We start from the raw sequence: 15,360 nt of genomic DNA, 5'->3' as shown, positions 1-15,360 counted from the left end.
GTAGGTCCCCAAAATAAACCTTTGGTCAGTGACTCAGATTCCCAGCAAGCACCTTTACTTGCTGAACCATCTCACAAGCCCAAAGAAAAAGAAACAAAAATGAAAAGCAGAATCTCACTGTTATAACCTTGGCTGCCCCGGAACTTGCTATGTAAGCTGACCTCATACTCACAGAGATCTACCTGCCTCCAGAATGCCGGAACTAAAGGCATGTGTCACCAGGCCCAGCTCACTAGCTCACCAAAATGTACCCTAAAATTAAAGTCAGTAATATATTTGAGGAGACAGATACAATCAACACCATGTTTTGATCATTATACAATATATGCATATACTGAAATAATCCAACTATAATCTTCTCGTGTCAACAGAAAAAAAAGATGGTCTGATAGAGAGGAAGACAGCAACCACAAGCTACAAACTTCTCTAATACTAACCATCTAAGTCTCTCTTGCTGCTTCAATTTGGGCCCACCGGCATTCTAAATAATTAGTATCCCTGGAGGCCAGTCTTTTGCTACTCTAAATTCTATTTGAGTATTAAAGTATACTGTACATGACTTTTAAACTCCAGACTTCATCAGAGCCTGTTCAGTATTTTTGCAAAGCCCATTCCTCCTCCAATCTCTAGAACTGTATCACCACCTGCTGCTCAAGTCAGAAACTTGGCAGTCATCTTGGATTTTCTAGCTATCCCCAACTTTCAACCTAATACCAAAACTCACCAATAACTGGCTAATTATGCCCCATCCTCTTCAATTCCACTGCTATTGGTGTTTAAAAAAAATTTTTTTTTGTCCTGGATGCAGAAAAAACTTTTAATTTCTTGGTCTAGCTACCTTGCTTTCCCTTTTGGCTCAAATTATAGCCAAAAAGATGTTTTAGAAAATGCCATTTGTATACTTTAAACTCTTTTTAAAAATCTCTTTTCAGATATAAAAACCCTCAATCCCAAGCATAACTAATAACATATTTAGCAGCATAGTAGAGTATTTAACACACACTGTGTGGAGGAGGTATGTACAAGTTCAAAGTCAGACCCAGGGCACCTGTGAATTCTCCTGCGCAAACAGGAGCTGCTGTTAGGGCTCTCTGAAAAGCAAACAGGATGGTACTTTGCACATCCCCAGTGTTTATTTCTAGCTGTAATGCTCTCACCTATGGGAGACTCACTGTTTCCCACTGCTACAAACGAGCGAGAGTCAAGAAACAACCAAACACTGGTAACACCTACGGTATTTGTGTTCTCCATGTCTTTTCCTTCCATTAGAACACAGTTACTTCTCTCGGTGTGGCAGGCACTTTCTTCCAATCTCTGCCCAGATTACCTCTGCTTGAAATCAATTAAAAGTTCTAGGAATCAAATGCAGGGCATCAGGCTTGGTGGCAAGCACCCTTACCCACCCAGCAAGCCTGTTGTCCTCTAATCATGTCTATAAAAGTTTTCTGTGCAGGAACTGAGACCCTCGCTCACTGACACAGCAATGTAAAATGGTATGATAATGCTGGAAAAGAAGAGTTCTTCAAAGGACAGCAGCTGCCATATGACCCTGACAATTTCACTCTTAGATACATACCCAAGACAAATGGGAATATAAGTGCACACAAGTGTTCACAGCACCATTATTTAAACCAAGGGAAGTTAGTGAGCACTGAAAGAATGGCAGCCAGATGGGTAGTCTGCCTATAATACCAGCGTCTGTAGAGCAGAGGCACGAGGTCATTCTGAGCTCCAGGATCACTGGTCTACCATTAAGCAAGTTCTAAGTTCCAGATCAGCCAGGGCGACAAGGTGAGATACTGGCCCCCCGCAACCCCCCCCCCCAACACACACAGTGAGAACTGCAGAGATGGCTTAATAGTTAAAAGCACTTGTTGCTCTTGCAGAGGATCCAGGCTGGGTTCCCAGCACCCACATGGTGGTTCACAACCATCTATAACTTCAGTTCCAAGGAATCCAATGCCCTCTTCCAACCTCCACATGTACAATGTATTTCATATATTTCATATACATAAAAATAAATATATTTTAAAAAAGAACTTAGTACTGATAATACAAAAACATGGGTGAACCTTCAAAAACATCCTAAATTAAAGATCTGGCAGGTCTGGAACTCTGTAGACCAGTCTGGCCTTGAACTCACAGAGATCTGTTTGCTTATGCCTCCCAAAGACCTGTGCCATCACACCCAGCTTCTTTTTATTTTTTTTTAAACATTTATTTTTAGTGTGTGTGTGTGTTACCTTCATACATGTTTAGGCACCATCTGTGTACAGTGCATGAAGAGGTCGAAGAGGGTGTCTGACACCTGGAACTGGAGCTGCAGTGGGTTGTAGTGAGCTGCCATGTGGGGACTAGGAATCTAACCCTGGTCCTCTGAAAGAACAGCAAGTACTCTTAACCACTAAGCCATCTCTCCAGTCCCCCCTTATGGTTTTACTGTTTTGTTTTTTTTACAGTAACAGATTAACAATGTAAGCTTTAGAACTGTATTATATGACATTATCTAACAATTAACTGGCTTTTTGTGTAGACCAGGCTGGCCTCAAACTCAGGTGATCTGCCTATCTTTGTCTCCCAAGTCCTGGGATTAAAGGCATGTGCCCCTACAGCCAGCCCAATTAACTGACTTTTTTTGTTGTTGTTGCTGTTTTTTGGTTTTTCGAGACAGGGTTTCTCTGTAGTTTTGGAGCCTGTCCAGGAACTTGCTTTGTAGACCAGGCTGGTCTGGCCTCGAACTCACAGAGATCTGCCTGCCTCTGCCTCCCGAGTGCTGGGATTACAGGCGTGCACCACCATCGCCCGGCCAACTTTTAAAAATTATTTTTAACTAACATTGGAGCAACTAAGAAATGCTTGTTAATGTGAACAAAATCCTTACTTTGTTCTGTAATTACTTGACTTACTTCCTCAAAATTAAACATACATACACACAAATAACAAGTTTCTTCAATAACAAAGTAATTGCTCATTATTCCTTATCTCTTTCTGCATCTAGACATTAACCTCCCAACCTGTCATCATTTAGTTAGAGATGAAGACTCTACTTGTTGGAGATCTGCATCTTGGATCTTCTCTGAAAACATATACTAATGTTCAGGTAGTGGTTGGTTATTCTACATGACTGAATCAAGCACTTTGAGCCCTATTTTTCAAACATCAATTATTCCTTTCTTCTTTTCAAAGACAATCTTTTAAATTCCTTGCATTTTGCCCTGTTGGGCTTAGTCAGGAAATATTTAAACTCTGGAACTTTCTTTTTCAGCAGAGATGAATTAGAAAGTCTACCATTTACACTAAGAAGCCAAAACAAAATGAATTTATAATTGACACAGTGTCCTCCTTGAAACAAACAAAACTCAGTAAGAGTGACTAGTTTTCAAGTACAGAAAAAAGCAGCAAAGGCAGAGCTGAAGGCTGAGGCAGCAACTCATGCCTTATTTACTATGGGTTTGAAAACACGATAGTAAGACAAGACAGAAACCACAGTATCAAGATGGCTCAGAGGCCCTTCGAGCTAATTACACCTGACAACCCTTTAAGAGTACAGACTTCGGAAAGTTGTCCTGACTGCCACATGTGTATTCAGTATGTGAGCATGCAAACAAACATACACACTAAATAAGTAAAGAAATGTAGCTGTAAAGAAGAAAACAAGAATGAAATATTGTTGGTGGAGTTGGTACTCACCTCAGCTACAGTATACTTGTCAGCCATTTTAGTGGGGAGTATGTTTAACAATCACTTGAGGTCAGGGATCCCAGACCCCCAGAGCAAAATGGCAAGATCCCATGTCAAAAAACAAAAACCATGCTAAGTACGATAATAAATACCTATAATTCCAGCATTCCAGAGGTTGAGGCAGAAGGATCAAGTTTAAGACAAAACTTAAATAGTGAGTTTCAGGCTTGCCTGAACTAAGAATGAGATCCAAATAACTAAATTTAGGCAAATGAATAAATTAAACTTTAAGAGTAGCCATTTAAAGCTGGAGAAATGGCTCAGAGGTTAAGAGCACTGACCGCTCTTCCAGAGGTCCTGAGTTCAATTCCCAGCAACCACATGGTGGCTCACAACCATCTGTAATGAGATCTGGTGCCCTCTTCTGTGTACATAATAAGTAAATAAATCTTAAAAAAAACAAATATCTATATAAGAGTAGCCATTTAAAATATCTTTTTTCTGGAGCATCCTCTCAGCCTAAGAGCCATTCACTTTCATTTCCTTGCTTTTTGCTCATCATGGGTTGTAAGGCAGGTAACAAAACCAAAAGTGCAACTCCCCAGCAGCCCACACAGAGTGCTCACAATCAGTCTCAAATCAAACAATATGGGCTTCACCCCGTAAACAGCAAGTCGCCTTGACACTGAACAATTCGGCTCTCATTCGCTGTTTCCAACAACAACTCATTTCTCTGTGTAATTGGATTCCACTGGAAAATGCTTTTAACATCTTGTCAGTATGACTAAAACAATAAAAAAGTACCAACATGTTACTTGTCACTGGTGAATCTGATAACAGTTTCACATCTAAAAGCCGTCATGTGAATTTCTATTCACCTCAGTTTTTTTTCTTAGTTGGTAGAGAATTCCCTACTGGCAAAATAGATTAGAAATAGCTGGTAAAAGTCATTTAACTCCAACTATCATCAGATAGAATACTGAAGTGTTATAGTAAACTATCTATGGAAAATTATTTTCAATTTAAGAATGAAAGAGTATGGGCAGGAGAGATGCTGTAGTTAGGAGCACTGGTTGCTCTTCCTGAGGACTTCAGTCCTCCAGTACCCATGAGGTAGCTCACAATCATCTCTTAAAACCAGTTCCAGGGGGACGACACCCACTTCTGGCTTATATAGGCACCCAATAGACAAATGATAAAGACATACAACACACAGGTAAAATGTCCATACCCGTAAAATAAAACTTCCCTTTAAAATTAAAACACATGCTGGGTGTGGCAGCTCATGCCTTAAATCCCAACAGAGGCAGGTGAATCTCTTCAGAGTTCAAGGCCAGCCTGGTGGTCTACAGAGTAAGTTCTGGGACACAGAGAAACCCTGTCTTGAAAAACAGTAACAAAAAAGGAGGGAGGGAGGAAAGAAGGAAAGAAGGAAGAAAGACAGATTTCTGAGGCAGACATGGTGGCACATGGCTATAATCCCAGCACTTGGAAGGTAGGGCCAGGAAGACCAGGAGTTCTAGGTTTCTGGCCAACCCCAGTTACACGAGTCCCTATACAAAGTAAACACATCTAAAACATGGAGTATAAGATCGATAACTATTAAGATGACAAGTAAGTAGAGAGGTTAATACCTTCATGCAAGGAGAGAAACAGGAGTGGGAAGTAGCTCAGCTGAACACTGCTTACCTTACCAGCATGGAACCCTGTGTCTGATCCCCAGTACAAATGTCCAAACTGCCTGGTGTGTGGTCTGCTCCTGACCTCAGTGCTAGGGGGTATGGCAACAGCTAGGTAAGTCCCTGGAGCTACCAGCCTGCCAGTCAGCCTAGCCTACCAGTTGAGTGCCAGGCCAGTGAGACCCTCTTTGAAAGACAAGACAGACAGCAACTGAGAAGGAATGACAATTCCAAAAGCTGTCCTTTGGGTCCCATGCACCAACACACAGATACATGCGAACCACATGTGTCCACACAAAGAAACATAAACAAGTAACAGCTTTTTGAGAAAAATCATAAGAACCAGCAGCATAAGTCAAAACAAAATAATAAACTACTGCAATGAGCATTTCCCTTTTCTGTGGCAACAAAGTTTAAAGTATCCCATTCTTCTGGAAGTTTGACACTGGAGACCTTACAGAAGACTACATTAAGTCTCTTTAATGCCTTTAAAATACTGAGACTGAGGCTGGAGAGAATGCTCAGCAGTTAAGAGCACTTGCTGCCTTTGTAGAGGACCAGAGTTCAGTTGCCAGTTGGGTTGTTTACATACATCTTTTTATAACTCCAACTCAGGGGCTCTGATACCCTCTTCACCTTCTTCTGGCCTCTAAAGGTCCCTCCCCCCCCCCCCCCCCCTCTCTCTTTCTCTCTCTCTCTCACACACACACACACACACACACACACACACACCAAAAATAAGTATCTTAAAAATAATAATTCCTACCAAGCGGTGGTGGCACACGCCTTTAATTCCAGCACTCAAGAGGCAGAGCCAGGCGGATCTCTGCGAATTCGAGGCTACCCTGGTCTACAAAGTGAGATCCAGGACAGGCACCAAGGGTATACACAGAGAAACTCTGTCTCGAAAAAGCCAAAACCAAAAAAAAATCCTTAAAATACCCAGATCAACGAATAGCAATATTAAGTCATTTTTTGGAAACTGCCAACTATCCACACAGTCGGACTTCTCCACTATGCATAAACACATGGGCAGAAATGGAGGCAACCCATTCTTTATTAGCAAAGCATATGGGAAACCTTAGAATAAAGCAATGGAACCGCTAATACTGTGAGGCCAGTACCCTGCAAGATATTTGGAAGTTCTGCCGTGTATTTTAGAGCACAATGTAAAAAAAGAGGACACGATTCTTTCCCACTCCTGTTTTGTTGTGCTTTGTTTGAAACAGGGTCCAGCAGGCCTTTAACCAGATTGTCTGGCTCCTTTTTCATTACTGCACCTTAAGAACCTGGACCACTTTTTGTGATTGCAAGTATTTGTTTTGTTTTGTTTTTGAGACAAAAATCTCCATATATTACCTAAGTTGACCTCAAACTCATGGTAAGCTTAAGTGATCCTCCTATGTAGCTCATGGCTCAGGTCTTCCAGGCTCTGGGAGGCAGAGGCAAGATGACTTACATAAATTTAAAGCTACTCTGAGCTACACAGTGAATTCCCCGATACTGCCCTCCCCCCAAAAAAAATTAACTTCGAAGTATCTGAAATACACAAGGGACAAAACACATATAAACACACACACACACACACACACACACACACACACACACACACCATATATAATGAATGAAATAACACCATAGACATACCCATTAAGCATTGGTGAAAATATTAAACTTTTCACAAATACATAGCTTTACAAAGTCCATTACAATACAAAATAAGAGACAGGAATGGAGAGATAGCTCAACACCTGTAAAAGCATTTACGCTCTTGTGGGAGACTCTGGTTCCATTCTCAGCAGCCACATAGTAACTAACAACCATGTATTCTCCAGATCCAAGGCCCTCTTCTCACCTCCATGGATGCCAGGAACACACATGGTATACATGCATATATACAAGCAAAACACTCATATACATAAAATAAAATCTAAAAAGACAAAACATTTTTACTAGGATCCTACAGTCTATCCTGTTAAAATACCTTCTCCAAAACAAGTTAACTGTCTTTCTTAATCTCTTTTTTAAAATACACTAATTATACTCTTAATTTCTAATAGTAGGTTCACTGGCAGTCATCAAATGACTCCTGAATTTTACATCCAAAAGGGTTTTTGCATTTATATACACCCCAAAATGGCATCAAGACCTTTTTACAGAAATTCCCTACAGGTAAACATAGTAGTGCCATCCTGGGATCAAAAAACAAAGCAAGCTAGGCCTGGCAGCAAACATACCACAGAAACATATCCCAAAACAAAGTAAGAAATTCAACCAATATTTGCTTCCTTACATCAGAAGCATGCATTTTGTTTTGTTGTTTTTTTTAAGACACAGTCTCACTACACTCTGTAGACAAAGCTGGCTTTCAACTCATAAGGATTCATTTGCCTCTGCCTCCCAAATACTGGGATTAAAGGCATGTTCCACCACACCCAGCATGAAGGCACTTAAAAAACAAAAACAAAAAAACATTTATACGCATGTGTGTGTGCCTAAATGAGTTACGTGCACCACATTCATCCAAGAGCTTGCAGAGGCCAGAAGGAAGAGTCGGATTCTCTGGAACTACAGTTAAGGGCAGTTGTGAACTGTCATTCAAGTACTGAGAACCAAAAGTGCCCTATTTCCTCAGCCTCTGAAAACATTTTCAAATATACAACCTTACATACAATATATGCATTTTATAGCTTCCTAAGAGTAAACAGGGCAGCAACGTAACTCAGTCAATGCACTTGCTTCAAAAGCCTGCAGACCTGAATCTGATCCCAAACTACCCAAAGATGGAGGGAGATGACAAACTCCACAGAGTTGTCCTCTGACTTCCAAATGCGTACCATGGCAGCAGGTACACCTTCCTACACATAAAAATAAAATTTTAATTAAAATAATAAATATTACCAAAAACCCTTTGCAATTCAGTTGCAAAATCTCAATTCCTCCTCCTAGTCTGGAGAATCCTGAACAATATGCAAATCATAAATTCAACAGGATTAAAATCTCTAGAACAACAGAGACTACAAATTATTCATATTAAATGTTCTCCATGTAGGAGCAAGGAAACAAGCGAACTAAACAACCAACGTAACAAAACTAAACAAAAATAAAGAGGGGGGATCACTTCGGAGATGCTGGTGCTACATTACATATGGTAATTAAAACATAACTCACAGTGGGTTATGAGAAGATAAATTTCCTTTTTCCTTTTTGGTTTTTTGAGAACATCTTACTCTGCAGCCCAAGCTGGCCTAGAACTCACTATGCAGGCCAGGCTGGCCTTGAATTCATAATAATCTTCCTGCCTAGGCTTTTCTAAATGCTCTGATGAGTCACCATGCCTGTCTTGAGGGCAAATTTAAAGCCCTGATCCTAAAGTTCTCCTGGTGACACATTCAAGTACTATCATATCCTTCACCTTCAAACTTAACACTGACATCTCTACTCCAAAACACAATGTAAGGAGAGAGTGGGTATCTCAAACAAGACCTAATCAACACTGGTTCTACCTCATTACAAGTCCAGTTCCTGAAAGTATATACATACTAGCAAGGTGTAGTGCACATGCCTTTAAGTGCCTCCCAGCACTCAGGAAGCAGAGACAGGAAGATCTCTGAGAGTTTGAAGCTAGCCTGGTCTATACTTCCAGTTCCAGGATAGCTAGGGCTACACAGTAAGATTCTGACTCAGAAAAACAAAATGAAAGAATATACAAAGTTCATGTGATTGTACTGATCCTCATTTTTTATCCACCGCCCCCACAAGTGAGGACCAAACCCAGGGCCTTGTGCTTGCTAGGCAAGCGCTTTACCACTGAGCTAAATCCCCAGCCCCTGATCCTCATTTTTTAATGAAAGGTTTTCTATTTCTTCAGATTCTGAGGATAAATTCTATATATATACACATACACATACATACACAATCTAAGCACCACTAATCTAGACTAAGAAACATCCTAATAATAAGAGTTGAATTAAAGATTCTTTCCTCATATTCATAGAGGGGATCCTTGCTACAAAATTAGCCTTTCGAAGAATTCCTACAGTCCAGCCAAGAAGTTCCAATATCCAAAGGCACATATCAATAATTCACAGATCCCAAAAACAGTTTACTCATAAATGCCAAAAGAAACTGCCAAAGAAGCCAGGCAAGTTGGCTCATGCCTGTAATCCCAGAAGGCTGTGGCAGGAAGATTACAATCCTCAAATTTGAGGTCAGCCTGGGCCACATAATGAGTTCTGGGCCAGTTTGGGCTATACATTGAGATCCTGTTTCAAAGACAACAAAAGGAAAATGTTAAAGATGGTAAACTCTATTACAACACATCATTCTGCTAGTTTACCTTTTAAAAGACTGTGTGGGCCGGGCGGTGGTGGCGCACGCCTTTAGCCCCAGTACTTGGGAGGCAGAGGCAGGCAGATCTCTGTGAGTTCGAGGCCAGCCTGGGCTACAGAGTGAGTTCCAGGAAAGGCACAAAGCTACACAGAGAAACCCTGTCTCGAAAAACCAAAAAAAAAAAAAAAAAAAAAAAAAAAAGACGTTGGGGGGAGGGGTGTGGACATGCAGGGATAGAAGCAGAGGCCAGAAGAGGGTGCCAATGCCCTGGAGCTGGAGTTATAGGCGGTTATGAGCCACCTGAAGTGGGTGCTGGGAACTGGAGCTTGGGTCCTCTGGAAGAACAGTATATGCTCAACTGCTGAGCTGTGTCTTCAGCCCCTTGTTCTGTTTTCTAAGATAAGGCCTCGTGTAACCCAGGCTGACTTTACACTTACTATGAAGCATAGGCTGGGCTTGAACTCATGATCCTCCTGCCTTAGCTTCAAGAATGCTGGGATTACAAGTGTGAGCCACCACACTTAGACTGAACAGCTTTTAACGATTTCGTGGTTCCAATTCCACAATGATTACTTGTTCTCTCAATATGGTGACAACTCCCTTCACAAGCACCCCAGACTGCTTCAACAAGCTAATCATCAGACAGTGATTATTCTTCCCCCAGACAGGGATCAATTATTAAGTATCCAATAACATTTTTGTTGTTGAATGAATCAAAGAAGATCCTTCCCTTGTAGATATAAAGCTAAGTCGCCCAGATGGGAGTGTGGCTTGGTAGTAGAATGGTCGCAAGCAAGTTTAATGCCTTGAGTTTAATCACCCAGATCCAACACCCCTCCCCCAAAACCCAACCAGCAACAAAACAACATCGATACAAAGTAGGCTGTGGAAGCATTTCAGTTATCAAACATACATACTAAACTGTCAGAAATGCTCTGCTTGCTCTGTAAACTCAAAACAGTTAAAATACCTATCTCATATAGGTCAGACAGGCAAGGACAGTGTATATTCCATATATGTTTGACACTTCAGACTCTCACCGGCCTAATTCAACCACATGCTTCCTCTTCGAATACACTCGTATTTGCCAATGACAACCTCCCGAGGCACCATGATATGGACAATACATTACTAAGTTAGTAATCAAAATAGCTTGTAGTCCCAACTTTGCCACTAATTTAACATGTGACCTTGGAAAAGTACCTCTTCATGCCTCAATTTCCTATTTTCCTATCATTTTCGAAGTTCTAGGATTACAGAGAAACTGAAAGCATTCTGAATATAAAAACCTTATGTTAACATAAGCACTACTATAAACCCACATGGCCTTATTCTCAGCCTGATCACTCTGAGGATGATGTTTTGGACTTTCCTATTTATACATCTGACTCAAGTCAAAGGCACAAACTATGTCAAGTTTCTTCCCTCCCTGAACCTGGCATGCATGCTGTATTATCCGGTATGCTAAAATACGTGTACACTTACCGACCTGAAGGACACGTCCCAACACTTGATTCAAAATAAGCTAACTTATAAAAGGAACTCCATTACACTTCCACCAAATGCGGGCAAACTCCTGAGCACTTCCCATCTTTGCGTATACACACATAAACACAGCAGCTACAAACCAACAGACCATCTGCTCTTCAAGACCCAAAAACACTTCTTCCCAAAGTACAAACCAACCACTGACATGTACTAAACTTATCAACGCTCAGATCACTCTGTCACGCCTGCGCCTTTTAGCGAACACCACAGACCGCGTTATGCAGGTAGACTACCCTCGGAAGATCATCCCCCTTGCCACTTCCGTCCCTGACTTAAGCAGACATCAACTGGATCTGGGGAGATGCTCCACTCAGGCCTACCACCCAAACTAACCTGTCAGGGGCACCGCCGACTCCGCCTCCACTCGCGTACTTTCCCGTCCCCCTCCCCCAAACCGGGAGCCCGCCGGTCAGGGACACCCCGTCACCCCGCCTAGAGGGACTTCCCGGTAAGCTGGGGCTCCCGGTCCCTGCGCTCCCCTCCCCCATCCTCGCCCCGCTCTCCCGGAGGTCCAGGTCCGGGAGGTGTCAGCGGCTCCCGGGAAGCCCAGGACAGCGTCACTCGGGCCTTCCCAGGCCTGCTCCCGGCGCACTTACTCACCGTGCGAGGCCGGGAGCGCCGAGCGCAGGCCAGTGGCAAGAGGGGGTGGCAGCCTGGCGCCTCGGCTTCTCCGGGCTCCACGCCGGAACCCTCCCGCTTGTCAGGAGGCGGCCAGCGGGTAAGCGGGCCGGCGGAAACGCGCGAGGAGAAGCCCAAGGCGTAGGTCGGAAAGGGGGAAAGCGAGGGAAGGCGGGTCCGGCCACCGAGACCGGGATCGTCTCCCCCTCCGCAAAGCGAACCCAAAATGGCGGCGGGAGCGGCAGCAGCGGCGGCGGCGGCGGCGGCGGCGGCGGTGGCGGCGGCGGCGGCTCTGGGGAGGGAGGGAGGGAGGGAGGGAGCGAGCGAGCGAGCGAAGGGCGCCTTGGGCCCCCCTCCCCGCCTCCCACTCCTCCCTCCGCGCGCTCTCCCCGCCGTCCCCCCCTCACCCGACTCCGGACGCGCAGCGCGCACGCCCGCCCGCCCGCCCGCACGCTTCCGAGTGTCTGGACTGGTCGCGAGCGGGGCCCTCCAACCACCGCCTCCCGCCGCCCCGGGCCGGCAACACCGACGCGCTCGCTCCGGGCCGCCCGCTCGCGCGCTCCCGACTCCCTCTCGCCCCTCACGCGTACCTTCCGCGGCGCGAGCCCGAGCCTCCGCCTCCTCCGCCTCCGCCGCCTCCTCCTCCTCCTCCTCCGCTCGCCTCCCTCCCTTCCCCGCCCCCACGGCTACCAACGGCAGCCCCGGCCGCCGCCGCCTTCGCCCCCACCCCTCGAGCGTGCGCCTCCCACAATCCCCCCCGCGGGACGTTCCATCGCGCGCGGCTGCCGGGGCAGGGGAGAAGAGGGCCGGCCGCGGCGGGTGCGCCTTGCCACGGCGACAGGACTCGCTTGCGTAGCGAGCGAGGAGACCTAGGCACCGACCTCCCGGGACCGGCCGCCGCGGCGCCGAGGCTCGCTGCCCGCTTCCGGCCGCAGGGCGGGCGGCGCGGTGCCCCTCCGCTGGGCTGTGGTTGGAGCCGCGGCGACTGCGCGTTGGGTAGCTTCCTGCCACACGAGCGGAGTTGGCTTCGCAGTCGCTGGACGGGTAAGCTGGGATCCGGCTGCTGCTGGCGCGTGCCGGTCACCGCGGTCCGAGCCCTGGTGGTGGACTCCTGGTGAGGGGACAGCCGCGCCGGGGATGAGATGTTGGAGGGACAGGAGCGTGTATCCGAACCGCTCCGAGGTAGGGAGTGAGGCCCGCGGAGTCGGGGGCCTCCTCTAGACCCGGGGCTGCGGACCTGGGACCAGAGGAGGGACTGGCGCGGAAGGTCTGTTTTCACGTTAACGCAATTTAAGAGTTCCAACGAGCACCTCTCCTCTACGGTGTCTGTGGGCTCCTTGCGCACTTCTCAAAGATTGTGCGTACTCGGTTTTCAACGGGCGATCCCGGATGGGTTCTCAGTCTTTCTAATGCTGCGACCCTTTAATATAGTTCTTCGTGTTGTGGTGACCACTATAAGATTCTTTTCGTTGCTATTTCCTAACTTTGTTGCGACCAGAAACGTACGTATCCGATGCGCAGAGTATCTCGTATGCGACCCCTGTGAAAGGGTCGTTCGGCTCCCAAATGGGTCGCGATCCTCGGTTGAGAAATGCTGTTAGAGACTAAAGAAACCATGCGCTTCGAATTTGTTCCTGGGGTTGATCTTGTGTGGTGGCCTTCGAGTTATTTTTCTAAGTTACTCATGAGATACTGGGCGTAAAAATTAGCTAACCCCAAAATATGCCTCCAGGGTTGGAGTATGAAATAATGAGATCATGTATGTAAAGCAGAATTAGCTCCGAGGCACGGGGAAAATGCAGAATATTATTGTTGCCATTTACAGTGCCGTTGATGTTGATAAGACTTGTAGGTGTAATTGGTAGTTTGCATTCTGTTATCCAAACTGTTGGTTAAACAAGACCTGTGGCATTCCTTGGCTGCTAATAATTTGTTTCTCAAAACTGTGTTGACATTTGATGACTGAATTCATCAATTTTAAGTACTATACAAAAAGTAAAGCAAAATTCTAGAGGAATGAGCGCTACTTCAGTTTTCCTTCATATCTGGGAATTCTTACGTTTGTGATTTGGGGGAAGTTTTAAATATTAACTATATTCCATTTGTCTCCAAGACCTGTTCAGTTAAAATTCAAACAGTCTTTGGGGGGCGGGCATTAGAGTGTCCTTGAGTGTTTTTTGAGATAGTCTCTTTAGCCCAGGCTTGCCTGGGACTCTCAGTTGTCTCTATCTTAGACACTGGGGTGGTTGGGTTACAGGCATGAGCCCACACCTGGCTTTCAGATGACCTAACATTTCCCTATTACCAGTATGGGTCAGCTTTTATCTTCATGTTTCCTTCTTTGAGTTAAAGAGAAAATCACTCTAATTACCTTACTGTGTAGTTACTTTTGCTAACCAAGCTCTCGCTGATTAATGGGGCCCAACCAGGTTTACACTCATCTCTCTAATAGCTTCATGTGTGCACCTTCGTATGGTTGCGTGCTTGCAGACTGACTGACTTCTTTACAAGTTTTCATAGTCTGTTTCAAAGTAATTGGAAATATTAAAAGCAGTGTCAGATACTTAAATACTAGAACTAGCCAAGTGAAAAGTGATAATGTCAACACTTAGAAGTGGAGGCAGGAGGATCAGAACCTCAAGGTCATCCACAGCTATACAGCAAGGTCTTGACCAGCCTGGGTTATATGAGGCCTTGTCTCAGGACAGCAGCCAAGGATGGAGGGAAGGAGTGAAAGAAAGTGCAAGATTGAAAAGCATAGATGGAATACCATACTAGAAGAACATGTGTTCCTGCTTAATCCTTACAACAGCACTTGGAGATAATCTTCATTTTTCCAGTGAAGAAGCTTCATCTTTGGACTGTAGTTGCCTATCTCTTAAAAATCGAACTTTCCTCTGCCACACTGCCGTCCTAGTAAAATTCTTTGATTATTTTGTGTGTATGGGTGTTTTGCCTGCATGTATGCTTGTGCAGTGTGTGTGTGTGTGTGTGTGTGTGTGTGTGTGTGTGTGTGTAAGCCAGAAGAGGGTTTTGGATTGAAAGAGATTGTGAGCCACCAGGTGGGTGCAGGGATGGAACCTGGGTCCTCTGGGAAAGCAGCTGGTGTTCTTAAGTGCTGAGCTACTGTTCCAACCCCCATAGTAAAATTTCTTATCAGCTGCATAAGTTTGAAAGTCTAAGTGTGGGGTTGGGGATTTAGCTCGGTGGTAGAGCGCTTGCCTAGTAAGTGCAAGGCCCTGGGTTCGATCCTCAGCTCCAAAAAAAAAAGAAAAGAAAAAGAAAGTCTAAGTGTTCATTTCTATTGCAAATATAGAAAAATGTGTACTTGCTGATGTACTTCAATCCCATTGTAGCCTGTAACAAGTCTTTGTCCTGCCAGTCAGCTCCCAAACAATGACACGGAGACTTCTTATTCATTATGAAAGCTCGGCCTATAGCTTAGGCTTGTCCCAGTAGCTCTTATAACTTAAATTAACCCATATTTTAAAAATCTACATTC

At 44.8% G+C, this 15,360-nt stretch overlaps 2 protein-coding genes across 8 annotated transcripts in view; one reads left to right on the top strand and one right to left on the bottom strand.

Moving 5' to 3' along the window:
- Ash1l (ASH1 like histone lysine methyltransferase) overlaps positions 1–12,486 on the bottom strand; it is a 138,029-nt gene extending 125,543 nt beyond the window's left edge. For 2 of the 3 annotated variants that reach the window (XM_036190750.1, XM_036190753.1), the window contains exon 1: positions 11,841–12,136. The gene's annotated coding sequence lies outside the window, so the exon portion shown is untranslated. Of the gene's footprint in view, positions 1–11,840; positions 12,137–12,448 lie in introns of those variants that run through there. The other variant, XM_036190752.1, reaches the window with a different exon arrangement.
- Dap3 (death associated protein 3) overlaps positions 11,523–15,360 on the top strand; it is a 30,407-nt gene continuing 26,569 nt past the window's right edge. Inside the window, exon 1 of one of the 5 annotated variants that reach the window (XM_036190758.1) lies at positions 11,523–11,688. The gene's annotated coding sequence lies outside the window, so the exon portion shown is untranslated. Of the gene's footprint in view, positions 11,689–11,770; positions 11,959–12,541; positions 13,041–15,360 lie in introns of those variants that run through there. The other 4 variants (XM_036190759.1, XM_036190756.1, XM_036190755.1 and 1 more) reach the window with 4 other exon arrangements.

The sequence above is a fragment of the Onychomys torridus genome, chromosome 6, assembly GCF_903995425.1.
Source record: "Onychomys torridus chromosome 6, mOncTor1.1, whole genome shotgun sequence".
NCBI classification, from domain to species: Eukaryota; Metazoa; Chordata; class Mammalia; order Rodentia; family Cricetidae; genus Onychomys; species Onychomys torridus.
The sequence above is the reverse complement of the archived record's forward strand: the minus strand, read 5'-3'. Positions and strand labels throughout refer to the sequence as shown.